This window comes from Corylus avellana, chromosome 11 (genome assembly GCF_965113065.1).
Source record: "Corylus avellana chromosome 11, dhCorAvel1.hap1.2, whole genome shotgun sequence".
NCBI lineage: Eukaryota > Viridiplantae > Streptophyta > Magnoliopsida > Fagales > Betulaceae > Corylus > Corylus avellana.
This window is the reverse complement of record NC_142500.1, coordinates 6569676-6579069: the sequence shown is the minus strand read 5'-3', so window position 1 is coordinate 6579069 and position 9394 is coordinate 6569676.

Genomic DNA, 9394 nt, shown 5'->3' with positions numbered 1-9394 from the left:
TGAAAATCAAGTGCATTAGGCTATATGTTTTTTTTGTGCATTTTTTTTGCTTTATGCCACTACAAAAATAGAGGTTTAGTGATGGTTTTCTGGTGATGGTTTAGGGCTAAAAACCGTCACTACAAAAGTAATGATAGTTCCAAAGGATAGATAAATAAGGGTAAGGAGATGGGAAAATGTGTCAGTTTAGGCAAAACCAACACTTTTTAATAAGTGGTGGTTTTAAAAAAAACCATCACTAATATATATATATATATATATATATATATATATATATATATTATTTTTTCCACTTAATTATTGATTTCATTTTTCATTTTTTACATTTCATTTTTATTTTTATTTTCATTTTAATGTCGATCAGATCTAGATCTCCTTCTTCTTCTCCTCATTCTTCTTCTTCTTCTTCTTCTTCTTCTTCTTCTTCTTCTTCTTTTCTCCTTATTCTCCCTCTCTTTACTCGATCTCTCTATGTTGATGCCCGCATTGATCTCTCTGTATGTTGGGCTTCTTCTTCTTCTTGTTCTCTCATTCTTCTCCCTCTCTTTTCTCGATCTCTCTCTATTGATGCCAGCATCGATCTCTCTTTTGGGCTTCTTCTTCGTGTGTTTTTTCCTCTTGCGGCTTGCAATCCAAAAATGGCATGCACAAAATCAACCATGGATTCTAGGGAGGTAGCACAAAACTTCACTTCTAGAATGAGCTTAGATTCAAAAACATTCAGGGTCCTCTTGATTGCTTTGGCTTGGGAAAAATGTTGAGGAACCACCGAATGAACGGCCGCCTATAGAAAAATGTAGGGAAAAAAAAAAGCTGATCAATAGATCTAGTTAGAAAAAAAAAAAAAAAAAAAAAAAAAAAAAAAAAAAAAGAAGAAGAAGGAAGAAACATGAAATGGGATGATAGCGTGTTAAACTTTTAAACTCAAAAAAAGATTCAAAATAGCAGGGAGGGTTGAATTTGTGTTCAATATTCAAAATTTGAAATTGGTGATGGTTGAATAGTCAACCGACACCAATTTTAATGTCGGTTTTTGCTCAACCGACAATAAATTAAAAATGGTGTCAGTTGGACAATAAACCGACACTATTATTAGTGTCGGTTTATTGTTCAACCGACACCATTTTTAATTTATTGTTGGTTGAATAGTAAACCAACACTAATAATAGGGTTGGTTTACTATTCAACCGACACCATTTTTAATTTAGTGTTGGTTTCTTAAACCAACACAATCCAAACCGTCACTAAAACATGTTTTTTTTGTAGTGTGTGATGTGTCCTCCTTTTATTGGTTGCTGTAAAACAGCACTTTTATGCAATGACTGCATTGGAGTTAAACTAATTTTAAGATATACAAGAAAACAAAAACGAAAAAAATCTACTCAATGAACATTGACATAATCTAGAAAAGCAACATACATCGTACCAAAAATAATGATAGAAAACTTTCACTATCATTTCCCTTAATTCAATGTGAAATTTACAAATGAAAAATAATCAATTTGAATAAAAAATATATAAATTAGTATAAAATTTAAGGGGAAAAAATGGAATAACATAACCCCATTTTTTTTTTCAACCATCCTTCACATATATAAAGTAAGAGAGTCCCTGCCATGCAGTCAGTACACAAAAGGGGTGTTTTGTTGCTTCCATTCATGTGGTGACACATCACCCAGTTTATTTTAACAAAATAAGATCAAAACACTAAGTAATAACAAACAAACAACCAAACCACCTACCCCGGCGACAGCAAACCCATCAGCAACGGCAGACCCAACTGCTGGGTTAAGCATGACCCAGCCGTGGGTCACCTCTCCGGTGACTTTGGGTCACCCTCTTCGGTGACTTTTCTGCCAAACCCAGCCTCGAAAATCGAGTCTAATGCCTCAAAAATAAATTCTAATGCCACAAAACTCATTTCGAATGCCTCAAAAATCGATTCTAATGCCACATAACTCATTTTTAATGCCTCAAAAATCGATTCTAATGCCACAAAACTTGTTTCTAATGCCTCAAAACTCAATTTCGGATTCAAAACTAAAACCTAGAGGGGAAGGTTAACCCTTTTTTGGGATTTTGTCGCCCTAAAATCAGAGATCATTGCATCGGAGCCAAGCTGTCACTCACAGCGCAGGAGCCATGTTGTGAGTCTCATCAGAGCAAGACTCACACCGTGAGACCCATTAGAAAAAACCAAAACCAGACCCATAAAATAAATAAATAAATAAATAAAAAATTAAAAAAAAAAAAAAAAAAAAAAAAAACCAAAGAAAAAATAGAGAAAAGTTACCTATGCACGTTGGCTGCCAGCATTTCAGCAGACCCACGGCTAGTGAGACCCAGCCGTGGGTCTCGCTAGCTGGCTAGACCCAGGCTGGCCGCAGACCCACAGTCTTCTTCTTTCTCTCTTTGATTTCAACTTTTCTTCTTCTTTGAGTTAAAAATCAAGTGCATTAGGCTATAGGTTTTTTTTGTGCATTTTTTTTGCTTTATGCCACTACAAAAAAAATAGAGGTTTGGTGATGGTTTTTTGGTGAAGGTTTAGGGCTAAAAACCGTCACTACTATTGTAGTGACGGTTCCAAAGGGTAGCTAAATAAGGGTAGGGAAATGGGAAATTGTGTCAGTTTAGGCAAAACCGACACTTTTTAAGTAGTGATGGTTTTTAAAAAAGCCATCTCTACTATATATATATATATATATATATATTCTTCTCCTCATTCTTCTTCTTCTTCTTCTTCTCCCTCTCTTTTCTCGATCTCTCTATGTTGACGCCCGCATCGATCTCTCTGTACGTTGGGCTTCTTCTTCTTCTTATTTTCTCCTTCTTCTCCCTCTCTTTTCTCGATCTCCTTCTGTTGACGCTGGCATCGATGTCTCTATTGGGCTTCTTCTTTGTGTGATTTTTGCTCTTGCGGCTTGCAATCCAAAAATGGCACGCACAAAATCAACCATGGATTCCAAGGAGGTAGCATAAAACTTCACTTCTAGAATGGGCTTAGATTCACAAACATTCAGGGTCCTCTTGATTGCTTTGGCTTGGGAAAAATGTTGAGGAACCACCAAATGAACGGTCGCCTATAGAAAAATGTAGGAAAAAAAAATTTGATCAATAGATCCAATTAGAAAATAAAAGAACATGAAAAAAAAAAAGAAAAAAAAAAGGAAGAAACGTGAAATGGGATGATAGTGTTCAAAATTAGCCAGGTGGGTTGAATCTGTGTTAAAAATTCAAAATTTGAAATTGGTGTTGGTTGAATAGTCAACCGACACCCATTTTAGTGTAGGTTTTTGCTCAACCGACACTAAATTAAAAATGGTGTCAGTTGAACAATAAACCGACACTATACTTGTTCAACCGACACCATTTTTAATTTAGTGTCGGTTGAATAGTAAACCAACACTATTATTAGTGTTGGTTACTGTTCAACCGACACCATTTTTAATTTGGTGTCGGTTTCTTAAACCAACACAATCCAAATTGTCACTAAAACAGGTTTTTTTTGTAGTGTGTGATGTGTCCTCCTTTTATTGGTTGCTGCAAAATAGCACTTTTATGCAATGACTGCATTGAAGTTAAACTAATTTTAAGACATACAAGAAAACAAAAACGAAAAAAATCTACTCAATGAATATTGACATAATCTAAAAAAGCATCATACATAGTACCAAAAATAATGATAGAAAACGTTCACTACCATTTCCCTTAATTCAATGTGAAATTTACAAATGAAAAATAATCAATTTGAATAAATAATATATAAATTAGTATAAAATTTAAGGGGAAAAAATGGAATAACATAATCCACTTTTTTTTCTTTTTTCTTTTTCAACCATCCTTCACATATATAAAGTTTAAGAGACCAATTTTAAGACATACAGGAAAACAAAGACGAAAAAAATCTACACAATGAACATTGACATAATCTAAAAAAGCATCATACATCGTACCAAAAATAATGATAGGATACCCTGTCACTATCATTTTCCTTAATTTAATGTGAAATTTACAAAAGAAAAATAATCAATTTGAATAAATAATATATAAATTAGTATAAAATTTAAGGGAAAAAATGGAAGAACATAACCACATTTTTTTTCAACCATCCTTCACATATATAAAATAAAAGAAACTAGTTTTAAGACATACAAGAAAACAAAGACGAAAAAAAATCTACTCTATGAACATTGACATAATCTAAAAAAGCATCATACATTGTACCAAAAATAATGATAGGAAACCCTTTCACAATCATTTTGCTCAATTCAATGTGAAATTTACAAAAGAAAAATAATCAATTGGAATAAATAATATATAAATTATTATAAAATTTAAGGGATAACAATGGAAGAACATAACCACATTAAATAAAGATAAAAAAAAAAACTAAAAACTAAATTTTAATATAATTGAAAGAATTGTCTTTTTCTACTATGTACGTTTCTCGATTCTAATGAAACATTGAAAACCAATGTCGTCCATTAATTAAGCATGTAAACAAAGGTTCAAACATAAAATTGTAGGAGAGAGAGAGAGGGGGTGAGAGAGAGGCGTGCATTGGTTTATGGGAGAGAACAAAAAATCAAAAAACCGGTTCCAACATAAATTATGGGAGAGAGATTTAAGACGTTTAAGTGGATATAGAGGGAGAGAGAGAGACGTACAATGGTTCTAGTGGTTTTTTTTTTTTGTTTTTTTTTTATTCGACGTACGTTGGTTTATTGGAGAGAGAGTTAAGACAAGAAAAAAAAAAGGGTTCAAAACACGTGCCACAATTCTACGCATTCTTGAGCCAAAACTCGGCTTATATATATATATATGATAAGATGGTTGAGAGAAAATAAAAGAAGAGAAAATTTTTGTGTTGAAAACTGGACTGCTGTGAAACTATTGTAGTGTTAAAGATAGCAGTTATTTATGTGTGTTCACTAACAATCACTTAATTTTAAGCTAATAGTAATAAACGTTTAATCAAAGAGTCATGAGCTACTAATCTAACAATAATAAACTATTATGTTAATAGTCATTAAATTTGACCATCAATTCTTGTTTCTGAAAGGGAAAACATTTCATACTCATTCATTGATAAAATATCACGAGCAAGAGCTCTTACAAAAAGAGCAAAAAGCTCTGAAGCAAATTATAGCCGAAGCTAAAATTATAGTCACCAACCAAACAGGCCAAACAAAGGCAACAACATCCACTAACCCATGACTATTCATCAGGTTTAAGCTCGGATTTGCACCAAACAGACACAATCCAATCCATAGGTAGCACTTATTCCTCAGACCTTAAAGCAAAGAACTAAAATAATTCAAGAAGACTAAGAATATGGCTGAATAACTTTCTGTATTCAATGATTCATACCGAATGATACATGAGTTTTTATAAGCTGATTACAATGTAAATGTAAGGAAAGAATAACTATACAAATCAAGCATCTATTACACACAATCATCCATGATATTATATGATTGTGTGTTTACAAAACAACCTATAAGATTACATCAAATCTTTCCTTATGTGTGCATATCTTCATGTCATAGCAGTAAGGAGAGATGATCTTATTTCCTTAGCTGCATCATTGACTGATGGCAAGGCTGAATGTGATGAATCACAAGGATCCTCGACAGCTGCAAGATCCTTGTCTTTATGAGATTCTGCTATGCTAATTGATGAGGATGATGTGGTTGCATAGTCAGTGAGTTTGATAGGTTGACCTGGCAGCTTAGGTGGCTCAAGTGTGTCATGTAGTCTAACATCCCCCCGCAAGCTAATGGGTGGAGAGCACGCTTTTAGCTTGTCTCGGAGAAGAAGAAACTGATTGGTAGTGAGACCCTTAGTGAAGATATCGACAATTTGATCAAGGGTGGACAGATATTTAGTGGTGACATCCTTGTTGACCACTTTCTCACGGATGAAGTGATAGTCCACCTCAATATGTTTGGTGCGTGCGTGATATACTGGATTAGAAGCCAAGGCTAATGCACCAAGATTGTCACACCATAGAGTAGGAGAGCAATGGAGATAAATCTGCAGTTCTTGGAGAAGCATTCTCAACCAGAAGAGCTCAGCCATAGCAAAGGCTAAGGATCGGTATTCAGCCTCAGCATTGGATTTAGACACAACTGGCTGCTTCTTAGCACACCAGCTAATGAGACAAGGTCCCAAGAAGAGAGCATAGCCAGTAGTGGACCTCCTGTCATTAGGGTTGCCTGCCCAATCCGAGTCATTATAGGCATTGAGGTCAATGGAACCATTAGCAAAGTGTAAACCATGATTGATGGAGCCTTTGAGATATCTAAGAACCCTCTTGGCTACAGTCCAATGTGTAGTAGTGGGAGAGTGCATGAATTGGCAGAGTTGGTTGACAGCAAAGGAAATGTCAGGCCTGGTTAAAGTGCAGTATTGAAGTGCTCCTACTAAGTGTCTGTATTCATAGGCATTTGGGAGAGGATCACCATCAAGCTGAGAGCTGAGAACCAACTGGAAGAGGTGTCTTGGTAGGTTTAGCTCTTGTCATATTGACTCGGTCTAGGAGATCAAACACATACTTGGTTTGAGAGAGGTGAAGTCCTCCTGACAGGGGCTGTACATGAATGCCCAAGAAGTAATGCAGAGAGCCTAGATCCTTCATGGCAAAGGATTGCTACAGGCAAGAAACAAGATGTTGAATGGCAGAAATGGAGTTTCCAATGACAATGATGTCATTTACATAAATGAGGAGAAAGAGATGCACATTGTTGTGATGGAGAATGAAAAGAGTGTAATCCACTTTGGATTCAATAAATCCAAGAGCAAGCAAGGTAGCAGCAAGCTTGGTAAACCAAGCCCTAAGTGCTTACTTGAGTCCATAGATAGAATTCTGAAGTTTGCAAACATGGTTAGGGAATCGGTTGTCAACAAGACCTGGTGGCTGTTCCATAAAGACCTTCTCTAATAAATTACCATGGAGAAAGGCATTGGAGACGTCCAATTGTCTAGTAGGCCATTGAAAGTGAACTATCAAGGCAAGAATAGCTCGTATGGTGGCAAATTTGACCACAGGACTGAAGGTTTCAATGTAATCCAAGCCATCTTGTTGTTGAAACCCCTTAGCTACAAGTCGAGCCTTAAATCTATCAAGAGTGCCATCAGCTTTCTGTTTCACCTTAAAAACCCATTTATTAGTGATAACATTGTGATGAGGTGGCCTAGGGCAAAGGGTCCAGGTTTGATTGGCTTGGAGAGCTTGGAATGCTTCCTGTATGGCTTGTTGCCAGTGAGGAGATTTGACTGCTTGGGAAAAACTAGTGGGAGCAGGAGGGAGGTGTGACAAAGGAGCATTGGAATGAAGGGCCATTAGAGGATGTCTAGTGGAGAGGAAGAGCTTGTAGTTGGGGAATGTTTTGGATTTGTGAGTGCCATCCTGAAGTCTAGTGGTCATGGGATGATAGGGTATAAGAGCAGGTGCTTGGATTGAAGGAGAAAGAGATGTTTCTGTTGCAATGGCTGGAGTTGTTACAGCTGGTGATACAATGGAAGGGGAAGATGGTTCAGTAGCAGAGGTTGTGGGGGAGGATGAGGGTGAGCTAGGGGCAGCTGTATGGATGGATTCAGTGGACACAGCTTCAGTGACTAAATCAGGAGCTACAGAGTGAATAGGCTGTGCTAGAGTTTCAACAGCAATAGATTGAGGAGCATGTGTGGCAGAGATAGAATGTACTAAAACAAGAGTAAAAGGAGTTACCTTGGTTGGAGCAGATTCATTTGTAGAGGGCTGCAGTGGAGTGGACAACCAATCTTTTGCTGGATAGGTAGTTTCATCAAAAACAGCATGTCTAGTGATGATGGTCTTTTTGGAGAGGGGTTCATAACATTTGTAGCCTCTGTAATTAGAGCAGTAGCCAAGAAAAATGCATTTCTTTGATCTATACATCAACTTGTGAGCATTGTAAGGTCTGAGGAGAGGATAACAAGCACAACCAAAGACTTTGAGGAGAGAATAATCAGGCTGTTTGTGAAACAATTTGAAGTAGGGAGAGTGATTTTTCAGCACGGTTGTGGGAAGTCTATTGATCAGGTAGACTGCAGTATTGAATGCATCAACCCAATAAGAAAGGGGAAGGTGAGATTGAGCTAGTAGGGCTAAACCAGTATCCACTATATGCCTATGTTTCCTTTCAGTAAGACCATTCTGTTGGGGGGTATGAGGACACGAAATTCTGTGGCAGATACCATTTGAACTTAGGAGGTGTTTGAATTGATTAGAGGTGAATTCCACTCCTCCATCAGATTGAAGGCCTTGATTTTCTTAGACAATAAGTTCTCTACTAGGCTTTTAAATTGTACAAAACATGCAAAGGTATCTAATTTGCTATGCATTGGATAAATCCAAGAAAACCTTGAGTAGTTGTCAATGAAAATCACATAGTAACAACATCCATTAAGAGAAGGAATTGGAGAACACCATAAATCAGAATGTATTATTTCTAATGGTTGGGTGGTTACATTATTAGAATCAGAAAAAGGAAGACACTTGAACTTTGCTACTTGACAAGGTTCACACAAATTTTCATTTGAGATAGGACCAAGTACAGGTAGGTTTACAAGTTATTTGATTTTATTCAAAATAGGAGGTGCTGGGTGCCCTAACCGACTGTGCCATATCTTGGAGGAGGCTGTGACTCCAAGGAATGCTGAAACCTTCTTGACTTTATTGGCTGATTTGGATAGAAAGATTGGATAAAGTTCATCCCTACTTGGCCCTTGCAAAAGAGTCTGCCCCGTGAGGTTCTCCTTCACAAAGAAATGAGAGTCAGTTAGTATAAACCAACACTTGTTGTCTACACAAAATTGATGTATAGATAACAAGTTTGCTGTTGCAGAAGGACAGTGCAAAATATGTTTCAATTTGAAAGGGTATTTGAAAAGGTGTTTAGAATTGTACAAAACAGACGAACATATGTTGGATATGGGCATACCTGTGCCATTACCTACAGCAACCTCATCATCACCTTTAAAGGGTTCTTGAGGCATCATATTGCCTAAGGTAGCCGTGACATGGTTGTTAGCTCCACTGTCAGCAAACCAAGGGTCTTCATCATTGTGTTCTGCAGCAGAGGACTGAGTTCGAGCCATCATAGGAGACAACTGTGGAGGTGGATTCTTTCTTGGTAAGAGTAATCCATTCGGTGATAGAAGTCCAGTGCTAAGTGTCCAGGCTTCCCACAAATTTGACAGGATGCTCTAGTAGAGAATGAAGTAGGAGAAGGGCCAGTGGAAGGTGTACCAAGAATGGATTTCTGTGAGAAGTGATTGCCTCCTGGTCGCCTGAGATTGTTCTGGTAGTTGTTTCTTTGGTAGCCTTTTGGCTGATTGGACTGATATGAATTCCTCTTGCAGGCTGGTA